General features: G+C 37.4%; 1 long non-coding RNA gene across 2 annotated transcripts; it reads left to right on the top strand.

Annotated features, from left to right (window-relative positions):
* On the top strand, positions 12,493 to 14,369 carry LOC110266688. 2 transcript variants are annotated; one of them, XR_002354171.1, is made up of 4 exons: positions 12,493 to 12,901; positions 12,979 to 13,085; positions 13,402 to 13,947; positions 14,032 to 14,369. It is a non-coding gene; the product is annotated as an uncharacterized LOC110266688 (long non-coding RNA). The 2 variants fall into 2 exon arrangements; XR_002354170.1 differs by having other exon boundaries at positions 12,495 to 12,901; positions 13,402 to 14,369.

Genomic DNA, 20,585 nt, shown 5'->3' with positions numbered 1-20,585 from the left:
CACCAGTCTTTGGTGCTATACGTAGGAGTGGTAGAAGTCAAAAAGCAAGGCTTTTGCAACACCAAACTTAAGAGTTTTGCTCGTCCTCGAGCAAATACGAACAATAGAGAAGAATAGAGTAGAAGAGGGTGGGATAGGTGGAGATTCTGTGAGACCTACTGGTCCTGAGAGGCTAGGGTAATTGAATTTCCTGCCCTCCATATGGGTGTCGAATGCCCAGCTGCTACACCGTGGCTGGCGTTCAACGCCAGCTTTCCTATCAGTTGTGGCATTGAATGCCCAAGAGGGACTCCTTCCTGGAATTCAATGCCAGATCTTATGATTTCTTGGGTGTTGAACGCCCAGCCTCTGTGCTTGGCAGGCATTCAATGCCAGCATTGCTGTCCCTAGTGGGCATTGAACGCCCACTCTGGCCCTTTGTCTGGCGTTCAACACCAGCAAGGTCCTTCCTCCAGGGTGTTCTGTTTTCATCTCTGAACCTTTTTGTATCTATTCTAACTACTACACATGATCACAAACATTAAAAATCAAGGGAAATCTCTAAAAATAAACTAAAATAAACTCAAATGAAAATAAACAAAAGAAATAAGAACAAAAATACTCTACTCATGATTGGATTGCCTCCCAACAAGCGCTTCTTTAATGTCATTAGCTTGACAGACAGCTCCTTTCAAGGAGGAAGATAGTTATAGAGGAATAAGTTCTTACTCCTTACCGGGAGCTTTCTTCCTGTGCTCTCATGGATTAGCTTAATATGCTCGAGAGACAGGATCTTGTTCACTGCATGAGGCAGGGTTTGGCTTGCAGTAATATGTTGGTGTCCCTTAGTACTATTTCCCTCTTCCATGGTGAATACCATGATGAGATAAGTGAACATTACCATTTTCCATGGTGAAAAGCCTTTAGTAGGGATATTTTTGTTTTTCAAGCCCCTAGGTATCTTCCTTTTGGGGCCTTCCTCCTTGGTGGATAGTGTACATCCAACACCAAACTTACGTTTGGTCTTAGGAGGGATTAAATTGGTTTCAATCAAGGGAGGAGGCTTGAATGCTGAATGCTGTATGCGAGTACCTCCCTCGTCAGGAGGTAGTGGTGGGTTAACAACCTCGAACACCATCCAGTCCTCATGCAAGGTAATCCTTGTTTCTTGTGCCTCTTGGATTCTCAGCTTCTTCACCAAAGATGAAGGTATCAGATTTAAAATTAAGCCAAGATCATACAGGTCTTTGTCAAAAGTGATCTTTTCAGTAGTCCATAGGATCTGAAAGCTCCTTGGATCTGGCATCTTCCATGTCGGCTCATTCTAAATTAGGATACTTTACTTCTCAGTAAGTACCTCTATTTCATCTCCCCTTAGGTCTTTCTTTTAAAAAAGAATATCTTTTGGATAGGCCGTATAGGGGGTCTTTTTTTCCAATACCTTTGCAACAGAGATATTGACTTGCAGCTCTTTAAGGGCTACTGGAAAAATAAGCCAACTGTTCATCTGCCGGTTCTTTCTGCACGCCAAGGAAAGATAGCTCTTGAGGCTCTTTTACCTCTGCAAGGGGGTACTCTGTGGTAATCACATGCTCCTCTTGCACACCAAGAGAAGATTCAGCTCAAGGTTCCTTCTCCTTTGTAGGGGCATGCTCAATGGCATTCTCAGAATCCTCCTAGTTCTTAATTGCCTTCAGTTCCTCAGTAGCAGACTCCCGAGGTTCGGCCTCTTTGGTGAAGACTACTGTCTCACCTTCTTTTAAGGTCTCCTTTCTAGAGAGCATCAGGCTTTCTGTGAGGGCCCTATAGGGATGCACCTCCTCAAATAACTCAGTGGGAGAAGTATTAACCAGGTCAGGTGTCCACTGGTCATAGGTGTGAGTGTCTCCTTGAGGATGGTCACCACTCATGGCACTAGGAGCACTATGACTCTTAGCAGGGGGTGCGGCTACAGTCTCCCTGTCTAGAACTTTTGTTCTGACTGGGGTGTGAACATCTGTTGCTAACTTAGCCAATCTTTACAAGAGAGAGAACCTGTTCAGGAATTTGTTAACGACCTTATCCCAGGTGTTCACACTTTCTTTGGGTACAATATACCACCAATCTCTTGCTCGATCTCTCAAAGAAAATGGGAATAGTTTTAGCTTGTGGAATTTAGGGTCCATTCCATTGGTCTCTACAGTATCACAGAACTGTAGGAAGTCAGAGATGAATCTACTGGTGTCTTCCTATGGATGTCCGTGAAATTGGAACTTCTGCAATATTAGGGTGATCACTTGTGGGTTGATTTTAAAGTTTCTTGCTCTGATAGGGGGTGCATTGATACTTCCTCCACAGAAATCAGGAGTAAGATCTGTGTCGGGGTCTAGAAGTCTCCTGGCCTATGCATTCCACATCAGACTAATAGTGACCTTGGTGTTCCTGCATGCATAAATAAGAGACAAAAAAATGAGAGTCTCTATGTCAGAGTATAGAGAGGGAAGAAGAATTTGAAAATTAGAAAAAAAATTAACCAAAAAGATTTAAAAATTTAGAAGAAAGTTTTCGAAAAAGAGGAGAGAGGAATTAGTTAGAAAGTTTTGAAAAAGAAGAAAGAGAAATCAAGTAACTAATTAAGAAGATTTGAAAATAAGATAGAAGATTAGAAAAGATTTGATTTTAAAATTCTTTTTGAAAAAGTCAACAAGATAAGATAAGAATTGAAAAGATTTGAAAAAGATTTTGAAATTAAAATTTAAAAGAAGATAAGCTAGAAAAGGGTTTGAATTGAAAAGAAGATAAGTTAGGTAAGAAAGATAAGATAAGGAAGTTAAGAAAAGATAAGTTTTAAATAAAAAAATTTGAAATCAAAATCAAAAAGTTAGTTTCTAATTTAAAAAGATTTGAAATTTAAATTTTAAAAGAAAGATAAGATAAGAAAGAATCAAATTTTAAAATAAAATATTTGAAAAGAAGTTGAAGAAGATAAGATTTGAAATTTGATTTTTAAAAAGATTTGATTTTAAAATTTGAAATTTGAAATAAGATAAGATTTTGAAAATTGAATTTTAAATTTTGAATTTTGAATTTGAAACAAGATAAGATAAAGATTTGAAAAATATTTGAAAAAGATAAGAATTGAAATTTGATTTTTTTTTTAAAAGATTTGATTTGAAGACAAGATAAGATAATAATTTGAAATTAAAATTTTAAAAATTTTTTGAAAATTTTGAAAATTAAGGTAAAAAGATAGAAAAGATATATTTTTTAATTTTTTGAATTAATGAAGAAAGAGAAAAACAAGCAAAAGACACCAAACTTAAAGTTTTTAGATCAAAGAAGTACAAATTTTCGAAAATCAAGAGAACAAACACCAAAAGACACCAAACTTAAAACTTTTAAGATCAAAACAAGAAGAAAAACAAGAACACTTTGAAGATAAAGAAGAACACCAAGAACAAAACTTAAAGGATTCAAAGAAAATAAGAACATACAAAGGATACGAAACTTAAAAATTTTGAAAATCAAAGACACAATTTTCAAAAATTTTAAAAGAAAAGATTCAAGAAGACCCCAAACTTAAAGATTGACACAAGACTCAAACAAAAGATGGTTAAGGCTTGGAGATGCTTTGTTCTTCTGGATAATTCCGGTCTTACTGTCTTCTTCAACTGTGAATGATTTCTTCTATGGCAAGCTGTATGTGATCAATGCCTTTCTTGAGAGGTCGCCAATGCTCCTCCAGATCTGAACCCCAGGGTTAGTGCGGATCCAGTCTGATTGAGGGTGAAACTCCTGCAGTCCATTCTCCTTAGTGATCGTACTCAAAATGCCATAGACAAGGTCAAATCTCCGGATCAGAGAATGCTGTGCCTTTGGTTCTAGCCTCTACCACAAAGACTCTAATCTTCCTAAACCTCGGCTGAACTGGTGTCTCTAGAAGTCCCCAACGAAGTCGTAGATTAGCCGTCTAAGAGATGTATAATCAAGCTAGTGGTTCATCATTGTCTGATGAAAGACTCACTCTGAACCCATGTAGAATGAGATAACCTTGTGCCGGTTCAATGCATTCATAATGATGAAGAACGAAGATACGTCTTAGAATAGAGAATCAAACACGAATTGAGATAGAACGATAGTACTTTATTATTCCATAAAACTCAGCATAGCTTTTTCCCTCAACCTAGGAGGTTTAAAAACTCATACTGATAGATAATACAATGTAAAACGTGTAAAGTGTCAAAAGGTCTCGTGTTCTCCCCCAAAAAGTATATAAGTTCTCAAATAAATACTAGACTAATGACTAAAGATTACATAACAAGGGTAAAACAGTCTTTTAGTGCTAAAATCTACTTTTGGAGCCCACTTGGTGAGAATTTGGGCTGAGCTTGATTGAGATCCACGTGCTAGGAGGCCTCTAGGGTGTTCAACGCTGGCTAGGGGGTCCTTTTTGGGCGTTGGACACTGGTGTCTTCTTCCTTGGGCGTTGGATGCCAGAATAGGGTTGGAAGTTGGTGTTTAACATCAGTTTTGGGCCTTCAATTCTGTAGTAAAGTATGGACAATTATACATTGCTAGAAAAGCTCCAGAAAAGCTCTTTTGAGGTCAAGGAGGTCAGATCCTGACAGCATCTGCAGCACTTTCTCTATCTCTGAATCAGACTTTTGCTCTAGCTTCTCAATTTCTACCAGAAAATACCTGAAATTGCATAAAAACACACAAACTCAAAGTAGAATCCAAAAATGTGAATTTTACACTAAAACCTATGAAAACTTAATAAAACATAAACAAAACATACTAAACTATATGAAAATGATGGCAAAAAGCGTATAAAACATCCGCTCATCAGTCACCAATGTCAGAAATAAGGAAATGTATCAAAAAAGATGAAATGCCCTAACAACCCATGCTTTTCTGTTAAATTTTTTATGTTTGGGGGATTGACTTTATGGGACCATTCCCTAATTCAAATGGGTTCCTTTATATCCTCTTTGCAGTTGACTGTGTGTTAAAGTGGGTGGAAGCAATTCCAACCCGCCTTGACGATGCTTACACAGTGGTTTCTTTTATAAGAAACAATATTGTTTGCCGTTATGGGTCACCACAGGCAATCATGAGCGACAAAGGGACTCATTTTTGTAATAGGAAAATGGAAGCATTGCTAAAGTAGTATGGTATGATGCATAATGTTACAACTGCTTATCACCCCAAAACCAACGGTCAAGCATAGGTGTCTAACCAAGAGATAAAGAGGATTCTAGAGAAGGTGGCAAACCCCAAATGGAAGGATTGGAGCCCTTGGTTGGGTGACATATTGGCACAAATTCCCACACTTCGTACTATTGAACCAGCAAGTACACACGGTCATCCAAGTAACACCTAAGCGAGTCAGGATCGATCCCACGAGGATTGTGATTTGAAGCAAGCTATGGTTATCTTGTAGATCTTAGTTAGGTGAATAGAAGAGGTAGGTTTGTCGTTTTAAACACATAAAAGAAAATAAAGAGAACTTAACTAGGTTGATATGTTTGCAATGATAAGAAGATGGTTAAGGCTTGGAGATGCTTTGTTCTTCTGGATAACTCTGGTTTTACTGTCTCTTTCAACTATGAAGGATTTCTTCTATGACAGGCTGTATGTGATCGACGTCGGTTGAGAGGTCGCCAATGCTCCTCTAGATCTGAACCCCATGGTTAGTGTGCATCTATTCTGATTAAGGGTGAAGCTCCTGCAGTCCATTCTCCTTAATGATCCTACTCAAAATGCCACAAACAAGGTCAAATCTTCCAATCCGGATCAGAGAATGCTGCGCCTTTGGGTTCTAGCCTCTACCACAAAGACTCTAATCTCCCCATACCTTGGCTGAACTGATATTTCGAGAAGTCCCCAATGAAGTCGTGGATTAGCCGTCTAAGAGATGTATAATCAAGCTAGTGGTTCATCATTGTCCGATGAAAGACTCACTCTAAACCCATGTAGAATGATATATCCTTATTCCAATTCAACGTATTCATAATTATGAAGAACGAAGATACATCTTAGAATAGAAAATCAAACACGGATTGAAATAGAATAGTAATATTTTTATTAATCCATAAAACTCAATAGAGTTCCTCCCCTCAACCTAGGAGGTTTAGAAACTCATACTGATAGAAAATACAATGAAAAATTCGAAATATGCTGGAAGAGATCTCTAGCAATGTGAACTTCTCCCTTAAATTCTAAACTAATGACTAAGGATTACTTAAAAAGGGTAAAACAGTCTTTTAGTGCTAAAATCTACTTCTGGGGCCCACTTGGTGAGTTTTTGGGCTGAGCTTGATTGAGATCCACGTGCTAGGAGGCCTCTAGTGCGTTGAACGCTAGCTAGGGGGTCCTTTATGGGCGTTGGACGCCAGTCTCTTCTCCTTTGGGCGTTGGACGCCAGAATAGGGCAGGAGGCTGGCGTTGAACGCTAGTTTTGAGCCTTCAATTCTGAAGCAAAGTATGGACTATTATATATTGCTGGAAAGCTCTTGATGTTAGCATTATATAGCCATTGTGAACGCTCCATTTAGACTTCTTTAGCTCTAGAAAAACTCTTTCGAATGGAGGTCAGATCTTGACAGCATCTGCAGCACTTTCTCTATCTCTGAATCAAAATTATGCTCCAGCTCCTCAATTTCAGCCAGAAAATACCTAAAATTGCATAAAACACATAAAATCAAATTAGAATCCAAAAATGTGAATTTTGTACTCAAACCTTTGAAAACTTAATAAAACTTAAACAAAACATAATAAAAACTATATGAAAATGATGCCAAAAAGCGTATAAAATATTCGCTTATCACAACACCAAACTTAAACTGTTGCTTGTTCCCAAGCAATTAAAAACATAGTAGGATAAAAAGAAGAGTAAGATACAATAAATCTAAGAGTTTTCAATGAAGCTCAATTTCAGTTAGATGAGCAGGACTTAGAAGCTTTTGCTTCTGAATAGTTTTGGCATCTCACTATTCATTGAAACTCAGAAGTGTTGGCATCCTTAGAAACTTAGAATCCAGATGATATTATTGACTCTCCTAGTTCAGTTCTTTTTGATTCATGAACACAACTTTTTAGAGTCTTGGCCGTGACCCTAAGCACTTTGTTTTCCAGTATTACCACCGGATTCATAAATGCCACAGACACTTTAACTGGGTGAACCCTTTCGGATTGTGATTCAGCTTTGCTAGAATCCCCAAATAGCGATGTCTAGAGTTCTTAAGCACACTCTTTTTGCTTTGGATCACGACTTTAACTGCTCAGTCTCAAGCTTTTTTACTTGACACCTTCACACCACAAGCATATGGTTAGGGACAGCTTGGTTGAGCCGGTTAGGCTAGGATTTTATTCCTTGTAGGCCCTCCTAACCATTGATGCTCAAAGCCTTGGATCTTTTTACCCTTGCCTTTTGGTTTAAAGGGTTATTGGCTTTTTCTGCTTTTCATTGCTCTTTTTTTTCGCATGCAAAATTTTTTTCTTTTTATTGCATCTTGCTTTTTGCTAGTTTTTCTTGCTTCAAGAATCAATTTTTAGATTTTTCAGATTACCAATAATACTTCACTTTTATCATCATTCTTTCAAGAGCCAACATTTTTAATTTCAATTTCAAATATGCACTGTTTATTCATACATTCAGAAAACAAAAGCAATGCCACCACATCAAGATAATTGAACAATTCTTAAAATAAACTCGAAATTCATGCAACTTAATTTCTTTTTCAAATAAAATTTTCTTTTAAGTAAGGTGAGAGATATATGGAACATTTTATAACTTTAAGACATAGATAGAAATGATCATGCAATAAGAACAAGAGAACAGACAATTAAAAACATAACAGAAAATAGAAAAATAACATAAGAAAAGGGGATTAAGAGAACGAATCCACCTTAGTGATGGCGGCTACTACTCCTCATTGAAGATCCAATGTAATGTTCAGTCTCTTTAATGTCATGCCCTTGTCTTTGTTGTTCTTCCCTCATAGCTCTCTGATCTTCTCTATTTCATGGAGGATGGTGGAGTGCTCTTGATGGTCCAACCTCAGTTGCTCCATGTTTGAGCTCCACTTTCCCAGAGAGGTATTTAGTTGATCACAAAAAATTTTGGGGAGGAAAATACATCCCTTGAGGCATCTCAGGAATTTCTATTGAGGCGGCTCCATATGCTCTTACTGTGGTCCATGTGCCGGCTCTCTAACATACTCCATCCTTCTTTTAGTGATGGGTTTGTCCTCTTCTATGACAATTCTAGCTGAATTACATAGGTGACAAATGAGGTGAGGGATGTGGGGGCAAGTGCCTTTCCTTTCCTCTTCCTTGAGGTTTTACCAGTCTTTGGTGCCATACTCAGGAGTGGTAGAAGTCAAAAAGTAAAGCTTTTGCAACACCAAACTTAAGAGTTTTGCTCGTCCTCGAAAAAATATGAACAATGGGAAAGAATAGAGTAGAAGAGGGTGGGGTTGGTGGAGCTTCTGTGGGACTTACCGGTTCTGAGAGGCTAAGGCAATTGAATTCCCTGCCATCCATATGGGCATTGAACGCCCAGCTTGTGCACCATAGCTGGCGTTTAATGCCAGCTTGCCTCCCATTTGTGGTGTTGAATGCCCAGGAGAAACCTCCTTCCTAGCATTCAACGCCAGCTTGTTGCTCCCCAGAGGGCGTTGAACACCCACTCTGGCTCTTTGTCTAGCGTTCAACGCCAGCAAGGTTTCTACTTCAGGGTGTTCTGTTTCCAACTCTGACTATTTTTGTTTCTTTTCTAACTACTGCACATGATCACAAACATTAAAAAGCAAGGAAAAACTCTAAAAATAACAAAAATAAAATCAGATGAAAATAAACGAAAGAAATAAGAATAGAAATACTCTACTTATGGTTGGGTTGCCTCCCAACAAGCGCTTTTTTAATGTCATTAGCTTGACGGACAACTCCTTTCAAGGAGGAAGATAGTCATAGAGGATTAAATCCTTACTCCTTATTGGGAGCTTCCTTCTTGTGCTCTCATGGATTAGCTTAATACGCTCAAGAGACAGGATCTTATTCTCTGCCTGAGGCAGGGTTTTGCTTGCAGCAATACGTTGGTGTTCCTTTTTGCCACTTCCCTTTTCCATGATGAATTCCATGATGAGATAAGTGAACATTACCATTTTCCATGGTGAAAAGCCTTCAGTAGGGATGTTTTTATTTTTTCAGCCCCTTGGTATCTTCTTTTTGGGGCCTTCTTCCTTAGTGGATAGTGTACATCCAACACCAAACGTAAGGAGGGATTGAATTGGTTTCATCCAAGGGAGGAGGCTTGAATGCTGAATCCTTTATGCAAGTGCCTCCCTTGTCAGGAGGTAATAGAGGGTCAAAAACTTTGAACACCATCCAGTCCTTATGTAAGGTAATCCTTGTTTCTTGTGCCTCTTGGATATCCAGCTTCTTCATTACAGATGAAGGGATCAGATTTAAAGTCAAGCCAAGATCATACAGAGCTTTGTCAAAAGTGATCTTTCTAGTAGTCCATAGGATCTGAAAGCTCCCTGGTTCTGGCATTTTCCTAGGCAGCTCATTCTGAATTAGGATATTATACTTCTTAGTAAGTACCTCTATTTCATCTCCCCTTAGGTCCTTCTTTTCAAAAAGAATGTTTTTTAGATAGGCCGTTGATGAATTTATATTTGATGATGATTTTTGGTTGAAATTGAATGGATTTCATGAAATAAATTTGCACTTATTCCACTAAATAGCATGCATTTGAACTTTCTTCCTAATTTGTGCTTGATTATGAAAACATGCTCTTTTGTGCCTAATTTGATAAATTTTATTCCATTTACCTTCCATTCGATACCTTGATGTTATTTGTGCGTAATTTCAGAGGTATAAAGCAAGAATGACTTGGAGAAAATGCAAGAAGAGCATTCAAAGTGGAGGAAGCATAAATAATCAATGGAGAAGAGCTAAGCCTAGTGTGCGTACGCACAGGCCTGCGTGCATACGCACAGCCATCAGATCAGAGCCACGCGTGCACGTGAGCCGCATCGTGCGCGTCATGTGTTCATTCAACCATCGCCTAGTGTGCGTACGCACAACTTCCTGTGCGTACGAACGGGTAGAGATTTTCGGTAGAGTGTGTGGATGCACACTTCTGTGCGTGCGCACAGGTTGATGCACATGCCTTCATTAAAATCTCACGTGACTCACAATTTTGGTGGTTAGGAGGCCCATTTCTGAAGCCATTTAGCTCATAAGGAGGGAAAAATGAAGACCATACCATAGCATAACATTAGTGTAGCCTAGGAGTAGTGGTAGATAGCTTTAGTATAGTTTTTCTTTAAGTTTTTCATAATCTCTATTAGGGTTTATACTAGGGTTTTTACTTTCAAGTGCCATTTCCATTTTGATCTTGGATTTGCTAATTTCCATTGTAAGTATCTCTTTGTTACTACTCTTTATAGTTACATTGTTCTTACTCTTTCTTATAATTCAAGTTATAGTTCAATTTTACTTCTCTCTTGTAATTTCTATTTCTTGTTGATGAATTTGATTATTAATGATTGTTACATGCTTTCTTGAGTCTTTATTGTTGATTGAGATCATTTGTTCCTTTTGGTTTCAAGCTTTTTCTCATTTTTCCCATCTTTAGAGTTCTTGCCCACCAAGTGTTTGACAAAATGTCAAGTATGATTTTGGGCTAGTTTTCTATCTCTTGGTTTCGGGAAAGTGAGAAATTGGGTTCCTAGAGTTGGAATGTCCAACATTTAGTGTTAATTTTGGATTGTTAATTGTTCTTGTTCCCACTAACGCTATGTTGTTGCTAAGGCAATTAGCAAGCAATTTAGGATTTGTGGGTTAAGAACACTTATGCTCATTTAACTTACTCTCCAATGTGAGGGTTAATCAAGTGAGATTGATCCATTCTAGTAGTCATAGTTGTGGTTCCAACAAGGTAAGGACCCTTAGCTCACTCCAAGCCAAGATATCTTTTATGCTTCAATTTCTTCATACACATTTACATTAATTCCTTTTTACACTTTACTTGTCTATATTTCAAAGTTGCTTCATTAATTTCTTTATTAGTTCATTTATTACAATTTTGCATGTTCTTTTATTACTTTATATGTTTATCCATTTATTGAAAACCCTATGATCCTCACAACCAAGATTGCACACTCATTGGTCTCAAGTGTCCTTGGGAGACGACCCGGGAATTGAAACTCCCAGAATTGAATTGGTTTTAAATTGTGACATTATTTTGAATTCAAACTTTGACTGTGAGCATTATCCATTGGCTTGGACTATACTTGCAACGGAACTCAATATGTGGAAAATTCTAAGCCGACAGTTTGGAATACGTTAGCCGTATATGGGGTCTTTTTTTCCAATACCTTTGTAACAGAGATATTGACTTGCAGCTCCTTAAGGGCTGCTGGGTGATGATTGGATTTTTGACGGTTTAGAAATTCACTAATGAAATCTCGTTGTAAAGTATAGTTTCTAAACCAAGCAATAATCCTTTTCATACAAAAAGTTGTTTGTCACTAGTACAAACCCCTAAAATTTATAAACCGAAGTATTCAAACCTCGGGTCGTTCTCCCTAGGAATTACAATAAAGTGTCTTGTTATTGGTTATGAGTTATTTTGGGGTTTTGGATAAGAAGAATGAAAAGTAAATGGCAATGAAAATAAACTAACAACTATAAAAGGCTCTTGGTTTGGTATAAAAATTAGAAGTCCTATCCTAGTTATCTTTCTCAATTGTGATGAGAATTGTTCATTGCTACCACTTAGTTAACCCTTACTAATTAAAGAAAAGTCAAGTGGATAAATTGACTTGAGCCACAAGTCCTAGCCAACTCCCAAGGAAAGACTAGCTTTAGTGCACTCCAAACCAATTAGCAATCTCTCCAATTATCAATCAACAAAGGGATTAGATAACTCAAGTGTCACTAATTACTCTACCTAGGCCAAGAGGAACAAAATCTACACTATATCTAGAAGAGGCATTTCAACAAACACATAGAGTGCAATAGAAGTAAACATTATTAATTGCAAGAATTAAAGGAATCTACAACTACAAAGGCAAGAGATCAACAATAGAAAAGCCACTACAAGAAAAAAGGCCTATCGGTACCCTTTTTTCTTGCCACGCTTTAAAAGCGTGGCCAAAAGTGATCAATGGCCACGCTTTTATGAGGGTAGCCACTGATTTGTGATTTGGCCACGCTTTTTTTGTCACGCTTCAAAAGCGTGGCCATAGAGAGATTTTGGCACGCTTTTATGAGGGTGACCACTGATTTATGATTTGACCACCCTTTTTTTTTTGCCACACTTCAAAAGCGTGGCCATAGAAAAAAACAAGTACGCTTTTAAAGCGTGGCTGGTTTGTCGGGATACGGGCACATTTTTAAAGCGTGCCTATATCCTCTAATGATTTGGAACCCTAAAAAAGCGTGACAATAAGATTCCCAATTAATTTAATTTCTCACTCAAACACTTCATTTTTTTATCAAAACTCTCAAAACAGCCCTCACTTAGAAGTGAGAACCAAACCCTCGAAGCCTCTTCATTACTCAACTAAGAACCCTAAACCTTCGCAGCCCTCTCAGCTCGCAGCCCTCTTCATCATTGAGAAGTGAGAATCCCTTCATCTTTCAGCTCGTAGCCCCCTCTTAACTTGCAACCCTCTATCCTTCTCTTGCAATCATTTATCCCACTTTTGTAACTCTTGGAAACTTCAATCGGTGCTGCCTCCGTCGACGAACCCTCCATCGGCGCGCCCTCCGTTGGCATTCAGTCTCGCTCGCAAGGCCTCCATCGGCGCTCGCTCTCTCTCGCTCAAACCTTACCTCCGTCGACGCTGACTCAATCGTCGCTGCCTCTCCCGCAATCGGCGTTCCTCCCTCAATCGGCGCTCAACCCTCATCGTAACACAAGAAGGTACAGATTTAATCCCTTTTCGTTTCTCTATTTCAACCCTCACCATAACGCTGATTAATGTTTTCCGGAACCCAAAGAACAAGGAAATGTTGCCGGAGAACTTCAAAGAACAGCTTGCTTTGTCTGTGAGAAGCATCCAGTGGAGCTATGCAATATTCTGATCTACTTCATCTACCCCACCCGGGTACTAACTTCTAACTAACTGTTTCCTTGAATTTCAGTTCTGTTTTGGGATTTTTTTTTTCATTTTCTGTTTCTTGAATATTTGTTGTTTGTGAAAATACCTCACTGGACTTCATATGACGAGACACATCATGACTTGTTTCTTCTTCTGCTTCTTCTTCTCTAATATGAATAACTCAATACAATAGCTTCTTAGACAACACCACAATTCTCGTCTTTCTTCATACTGATAACGTTGTCGTGATTTGAGTACTCATCTTATATTATGTTTTTGTTATTTTTGGTCCAAAGTTTCAATCTTTTGAATTTTATTTTAGGCTATAAGGGTTGCTGCCATGAACTGTATTGATGGGCTAAGCATTGGGGCTCGTATTGCATGTTCTGGCAAGAAAAATGGTACTTAACTGTCAGAACAATTGGACTTAGCCATTACTTCTTAATTAATATTACCTTGATATTAAGATTTTCTAAACAGGAAACAAATGTCTTAATTGATGGTTACTATACTTGTGAAAATGTTCCTATAACAAATGCTTGTTATGCATGCTTTAGTTTGTTGAAGGGGTGCATGGGTATTATTAAAACTCATTCTTCATCTTATACAGTAAAAAGAGGTAAATAAAACTGCAACTGTGATAATGGAGATGCAATGATTTCTGAAATTATAAAATCCTCTTTCTTGCAAGAATTAAACCTTTTGTGTTTGGTCTATATGTCTACTTAATTCATTATCATGCTCCTAATTTTATATTGCAACAGCTGGTTGGCTAATACATACAAATACATTGCCTTGTATAATCCAATATTTAAGTTAGTAAAACCAGAAGGCAATTAACTCGTTGATATATATAAAAGTTTACATGGTGAGATGTGAATCATTTAATGGAGCACCTCATATCGATACTTTTACTTCTACTTCTACTTACTGCTATTATTATTTTTATTAGTGCACAAAGTGATGGCAAATCTGATCAGGTCAATTTTTACATTATATATTCATGAGGTTGTTTCTTTTTCTGTCTCTCTCTGAGTTTCTTTGTTTTTTGCATCACCCATTTTAATTCTCTTGTTAATAAACCGAGGTGTGTCTATGAGCTCTGAACTTGTTTCTTCAATTGTCTATTTTCAGGTTAATTGATTGTAAACATTTTGATTCCTCTGTTTCCTGAGAATTTGAGCTGTTTCCTGAGAATTTGAGCATGGTTTTGATTCCTCTGTTTGTTTAGCAAATGTCCTTGAACTGATCTGAACTTTAATCTGCATGGTTTGTTTAGCAAATGATTTTGATTCCTTTGTGGCTCACCTTCTATCAGTGGCTACTATTGTCATGGTCTGGCTTTGGAACATACACTTCAGGGGTGGGCTTTTTCTCCTACCATTACATTGATGAATTAGTAACTAAACTGATTTGGGACTGGGTTTAGTTTTTAATACAGTGTTTTTGTTTCATGAGAGTTAGGCTTAGCTTGGTTTCCCTGTTTATCCCTGCTTTTATTAAGAACCTATTCTGCTGCTGTTTTTGTTTCATGAGAGTTAGGCTTAGCTAGAGCTGCTTGTTATTTTCCTTTTTGATTAATTAGAGCATTCCTCTTGGTTTGATTAGTGGAGATAGCGCCTTTTTTATTTGAGACAGAGCTTTGCAATTTGGTTTTTTGCATGTTAGGTTTGGGATTCTGAATAGTAACTATTTTTTGCCCGTGACTTTTAGGGATTTCCTTGCCTTTGATGGCTTGATTATTTCCTTTCTGGGAGTGGCCAGCATGATGAATGATTTATTAATATTATATTTTAGGGGGATTTGGTTTTCTGTAGGAATCTTAAGTTTTAATATGCAAAGTATATATAATTTCTTAATGAGTGGAAGGTCAAATTTTGGATATTGCGTTGCAAAGTTGTTTAATCAGCTTTTTTGTTGGCGAGCGAAGACGCTATGTTTTGTGAACATATTCTAATTGATTCATTTTTCCAGTGTTTGTGAAATCGCAGTTGGTGAAGCACGTTATTTTAACTTCTTCAATTGCTGCTGTTACATTTAATGGAAGGCTTCTGACTCCTAAAGAAGTAGTTGATGACACCTGGTTTTTTGATCACGAACTTTGTAAGGAGTCGAAGGTATGTGCCATGTCCCTACAATTGTTATCATATTCCCCTAATTAGGCCAAATTAGTAGGAGTGGAATTAGCATTATGTTTTGCTGATTTAATTTTGATTCATATGAATAAGCTCAATCCCTTGTAAATTTGAGACTTTGGTACCACCAATTTTGTTTCCCATTTTCCTTTTTTTTTTCCAGTCATGGTACTGGTATGTGCTTTCAAAGACATTGGCTGAAGATGCTGCTTGGAAATTTGCAAAAAAAAAAAAAAAAAATTAACCCAGTAATGGTGATTGGACCTCTTCTGCAACCAGTACTTAACACAAGTGCTGCTGGTGTTTTGAATGTAACTAATGGTAATTTTTAAAATTCTATTTCTGCATGTGGAAATGAAAATTGAAATAGTAAATGATAAAAGTACAATATATAATGTGTAAGTCTATAAAGCTTATCTTTCTCTTATGATGTGTTTGTCAATGTGATGTTGATTCAAGTGTCTTGATGTGTGGTTCAGGAGAAGAAGCCTTATTCCAATAAAGTTGCTAAGCTTAAAGCAGAATATGAGAAGGCTATGGAAAGTTATAATGCTGCTGAAGCAGGAAGAGAAAAGGGAGAAGGAGAAGGAGAGCATGAAGAGGGCTAATGAAAAATATGATAAGGAAGAAGATGTGGCCAGTGAAGATGAGGAGTTTTAAAAGCAAATGGTAGCAGGAGTTCTTCCCACATCAACTTTTTGTTAATCATAGTTCTGCTGTATATCAAATTTTGGTTTTCCATCCTTCATACCTTTGGGAACATTATAGTTTTAATTTAAATTATTATAGCATGTAAATAATTCATGTAAATCAATAAAAAATCAATTCTTATGCCTTCTAATTTTCTCTTTTTAATTATTATTATAGAATTGTAATTTTTCAATTATTATTATGCATTCTAATTTTTTCCTTTTTTTTTAATTTGACAAAGGAATAGGCCACGCTTTGAAAGCGTGGCAAAATGCTTTAGTGGGAAAGCCACGCTTCAAAAGTGTGGCTGTATGTGCTCTATCGGCACGCTTCAAAAGCGTGGCGATATGTGAACTTTTCGGTACGTTTTTAAAGCGTACCGATAGATTAACACCTATGGCCACGCTTTTAAGCATGGCAAGAGTTGAAAGCGTGGCCAAAAAGAAAGCGTGCCGATAGATCCGCAAAAGCGTGGCGATAGAGCAACCGGCACGCTGGCAGATGTGACCCTTTCAAAAGCGTGCCGATAGCTCAAAAAGCGTGGCGAAAAGCTATCGGCACATTTTTTAGCACTATTCGGCACGCTTTAAAAGCGTGGCAGAAAGATTATTTTCTTGTAGTGAGCAAAGAAGAACAATTATTATGAATTACCTCTTATTGAATTGGAAGAATGTAGAAAGAACAATACTAGATCTACAACAAAATATAAGAACAACATAAAGAAAATTATAACAAAAGAATAGAAGAAGATGAATGTAGCAACAAAGAATTGAGAGATAGAAGTGGAAGAAAGCAAAGATTAAAACCTAGATCTAAGAACTAAACCTAATCCTAATCCTAATTCTAGAGAGAAGAGAGAGCTTCTCTCTCTAGAAACTAGCTCTAAACTAATCCTAATGAGTGTGTATGATTGCAATCCCCTTGCTCTTCAATCCTTGGCTTTAAATAGCATCTTTGGCGCCAAAGTTGGTTGGGATTGGGCCCCACAACCCTTGAGAATTCGTTGGTCACGTTTTCATTAAAAAAATCATAAACCAGCACCGACGCGTACGCGCACAGCATGCGTACGCGTCCATGGGGTGATTCGCAGGTGCGCGCAAGCGCCAGGTGCGCGCGCGCGTCCATGGGCGAGTTCAACTTCTTTGACTTTTAATGTTTCTCCACTTTGCATGCTTTCCTCTTCACTCCTTTGATCCATTCCTAGCCTTTTCAATCTGGGATCATTAACAAATATATCAAGGCATCTAGTGGAATTAAAGGGAGATTAAAACCATCAAATTAAGGGTCTAAAAGCATGTTTTCACATCTAAGCACAAATAAGGAGACAATCACAAAACCATGCTATTTCATTGAATAAATGTGGATAAAAGGTGATAAAATCTCTTAAAATCAATACAGGATAAACCGTCAAAACGGGGTTTATCACTGGGAAATGAGCCAACTGCTCATCTGCCGGTTCTTTCTGCACGGCAAGGAAAGATAACTCTTGAGGTTTTTTCACCTCTGCAAGGGCGTGCTCTATGGTAATCACAGGCTCCTCTTGCACGCCTACAGAAGAATCAACTTGACGTTCCTTCTCTTCTGTAGGGGCATACTCAGGGGCAGTCTCAGGATCCTTCTGGTCTGTGATTGCCTTAAGTCCCTCAGTAGCATGCTCCTTAGGTTCGGCCTCCTTGGTAAAGACTACTGTCCCACCTTCTTTTACTGTCTCCATGTCTAGAACTTCTGTCCTAGTTGAAGTTTTCTCATAGGAGTATAAGTGCTGGTTACTGGCAGCTATCTTAATGAGCTCATTTGCCTCTTCATGTGTCTCTATAAAGTACAGAGGACCGTTTGCAAAGTGATCTACTGTCTTCCTAACTATCTCAGAGATTACTTCATAGAAGATTATTGTCTTGTCCCATCCTGAGAACATATGGGGAGGGCAATTCCTGAACATCAGCTTGTACCTCTCCCAAGCATCATGGAGAGACTCGCTCTCTTTCTGCCTGAAGGTATGAACATTTGTCACCAGCTTAGTTAATCTCTATGAGGGAGAGAACTTGTTCAGGAATTTGTTAACAACCTTATCCCAGGTGTTCACAATTCCTCTAAGTTCCATATGCCACCATTCGTTTGCTTGATCACTCAGAGCAAATGGGAAGAGTTTTAGCTTGGGGAATTCAGGGTTCACTCCATTAGCCTCTATAGTTTCACAAAACTGTAGGAAGTCAGAGATGAACTTACTAGGGTCTTCCTGTGAGTGTCCATTAAACTGACATTTTTGCCATAATAGCAGGACCTGGTCTAGGTTGACCTTAAAGTCATCTAAGTCAATAGGGTGTCAAATGTATAGGAGCCCAGAGGTCTCCCAATTCGTATATTTCTCTTTGGATCCATAGTGACTCCGGTGTCTCTACATACATAAATAAGAGACAGAAAAATGGGAGTCTCTATGTCAGAGTATAGAGAACTCCTTGTAGATATGAAGAAGAAAGAAGAATGAGGGTAGAGAAGAAAAATTCGAATAGAAGAGAGAAAGAATTCGAAAATTAGAAGCAAAATTAGAAACTAGAATTGAAATATTTTTGTTTTTATTTTATTTATTAATAAAATAAAGGTTAATGAACCAAAAAAATTTGAAAATTTATTGATGATTTTCGAAAAAGAAGTGGGAGAAGTAAAGAAGATATTTTCGAAAATAGAAGAGAGAGGAGTTAGTTAGGAAGTTTTGAAAGAGAATAAAGAGAAACCAACTAACTAATTAAGAAAGATTTAAAAACAAGATTAGATAGAAGATTTGATTTTGAAAATATTTGAAAAAGTCAATAAGATAAGATAAGAATTGAAAAGATTTGAAAAATATTTTGAAATTAAAATTTAAAAGAAGATAAGATAGAAAAGGTTTTGAATTGAAAAGAAGATAAGTTACGTAAGCTAAGAAAGATAAGATAAGGAAGTTGAGAAAAGATAAGTTTAAATAAAAAAGATTTGAAATCAAAATCAAAAAGTTAGTTTCTAATTTAAAAAGATTTGAAATTTAATTGTAAAAGAAAGATAAGATAAGAAAGAATCAAATTTTAAAAGAAAAGATTTGAAAAGAAGTGGAAGAAGATAAGATTTGAAATTTGATTTTTGAAAAAGATTTGATTTTAAATTTTGAAATTTGAAATTTATATTTTAAATTTTGAAATTGTATTTTAATGAAAGATAACAAAAGATAAGATAAAGATTTGAATTTTAAAATTTAAAAGAAAGATAAGATAAGAAATTAAAGAATCAAATTGAAAGAAAGATATGATAAGATATGAAAAGATAAGATTTGAAATTGGATTTTTAAAATTAAGATAAGATAATAATTTTGAAATTAAAAATTGAAATTTTTGTTAATATTTTCGAAAATAATTTTGAAATAAAGATAGAAAAGATATTTTTTTATTTCTTTGAATTAATGAAGAAAGAGAAAAACAACCAAAAGACACCAAACTTAAAATTTTTAGATCTAAGACTCTAAAATTTCAAAAGTTCAAAGAGAAAAACACCAAAAGACACCAAACTTAAAAATTTAAAGATCAAAACAAGAAGAAAAACAAGAACACTTTGAAGATCACGAAGAACACCAAGAACAAAACTCAAAAGGATTCAAAGAAAACAAGAGCATGAAAAGGACACCAAACTTAAAAATTTTGAATATTAAAGACACAATTTTAGAAAATTTGCATGAAAAACACCAAAAGAATTGCTGATGGCGGTGGCAAGGGAGGATGACGTAGTGGAGGATAGAAGGGTAATTTCTGAACGTATTTTGAATGAGTGGATCAATGTGACTTTAATTGACAATCAACGCAATCACGTAACGTTCAAATCAAGCATTGAAGGTATTGGAGGGCATGCGGATTTGGTGGGGAACGCTGATATGGGGAGTAATGAGGATTCTGATAGAACCATTTCTTAGGAGGTGGAGGATTTGGACCGTGGGCTGCTAAGGGGTGCTAGAAGGAGTATAAAAACAAAAAAAAACACAAAGGATACTTGGCCCAATGAGAAGAGAAACCGGTTTGGGCCACCAAATGCTGTTGGGCCACCAAATGCTGTTGGGCCAGCACTCCTCGTAGGGGCAGCAAGAAAGAACGCGGAAGCAGCGGTTGACAAGGCTGGACCGTGTCAGGATGAGGCGGGTCGAAGGAAGCGGAGCTCGCCATGGGTCTGCACCCCTATTATTCATCACGAAACTACCACAGGAGCGATGCAGGGAGATCGTGGTGCTGCTTCCCCCCTGATCCCGCGAAAACGAGGGGCTGGAGGCTTACGTGAATCCCATGCAAGCCAGGGACTGGAGGGATGGTGTGCGATTGGGATGGCTAACGGGGATGAGGGTGAGCCGACTGTCAACGGTAGAGGCAGCTGTGCTGAGGCGGTTGGGTGTGAGGAGTTGATGGCGAATCCGGAGGAATTGGACGATGGTAGGGTTCCGGGGATGAACAGTGTAACAACCCTAATTTTCGAGTACGCGAGATCTTTTCTGAATACACGGATTTCTTCGAAAGATCAGTAAAGGGAATACCTCTTCTGTATCATCAAGCATCTCAATCCTCATTGTCATTATATTATCTTTAACTCAGGACCTTAGTTGAGACAAGCTCGATAACGCGGTCACGAAGAACCTAGTTTTTGAACCATATCGGTTAGGGGTTTTGATTCG

This window comes from Arachis ipaensis, chromosome B09, assembly GCF_000816755.2.
Source record: "Arachis ipaensis cultivar K30076 chromosome B09, Araip1.1, whole genome shotgun sequence".
Classification (NCBI taxonomy): Eukaryota; Viridiplantae; Streptophyta; class Magnoliopsida; order Fabales; family Fabaceae; genus Arachis; species Arachis ipaensis.
This window is presented reverse-complemented; position numbering and strand designations above follow the sequence as displayed.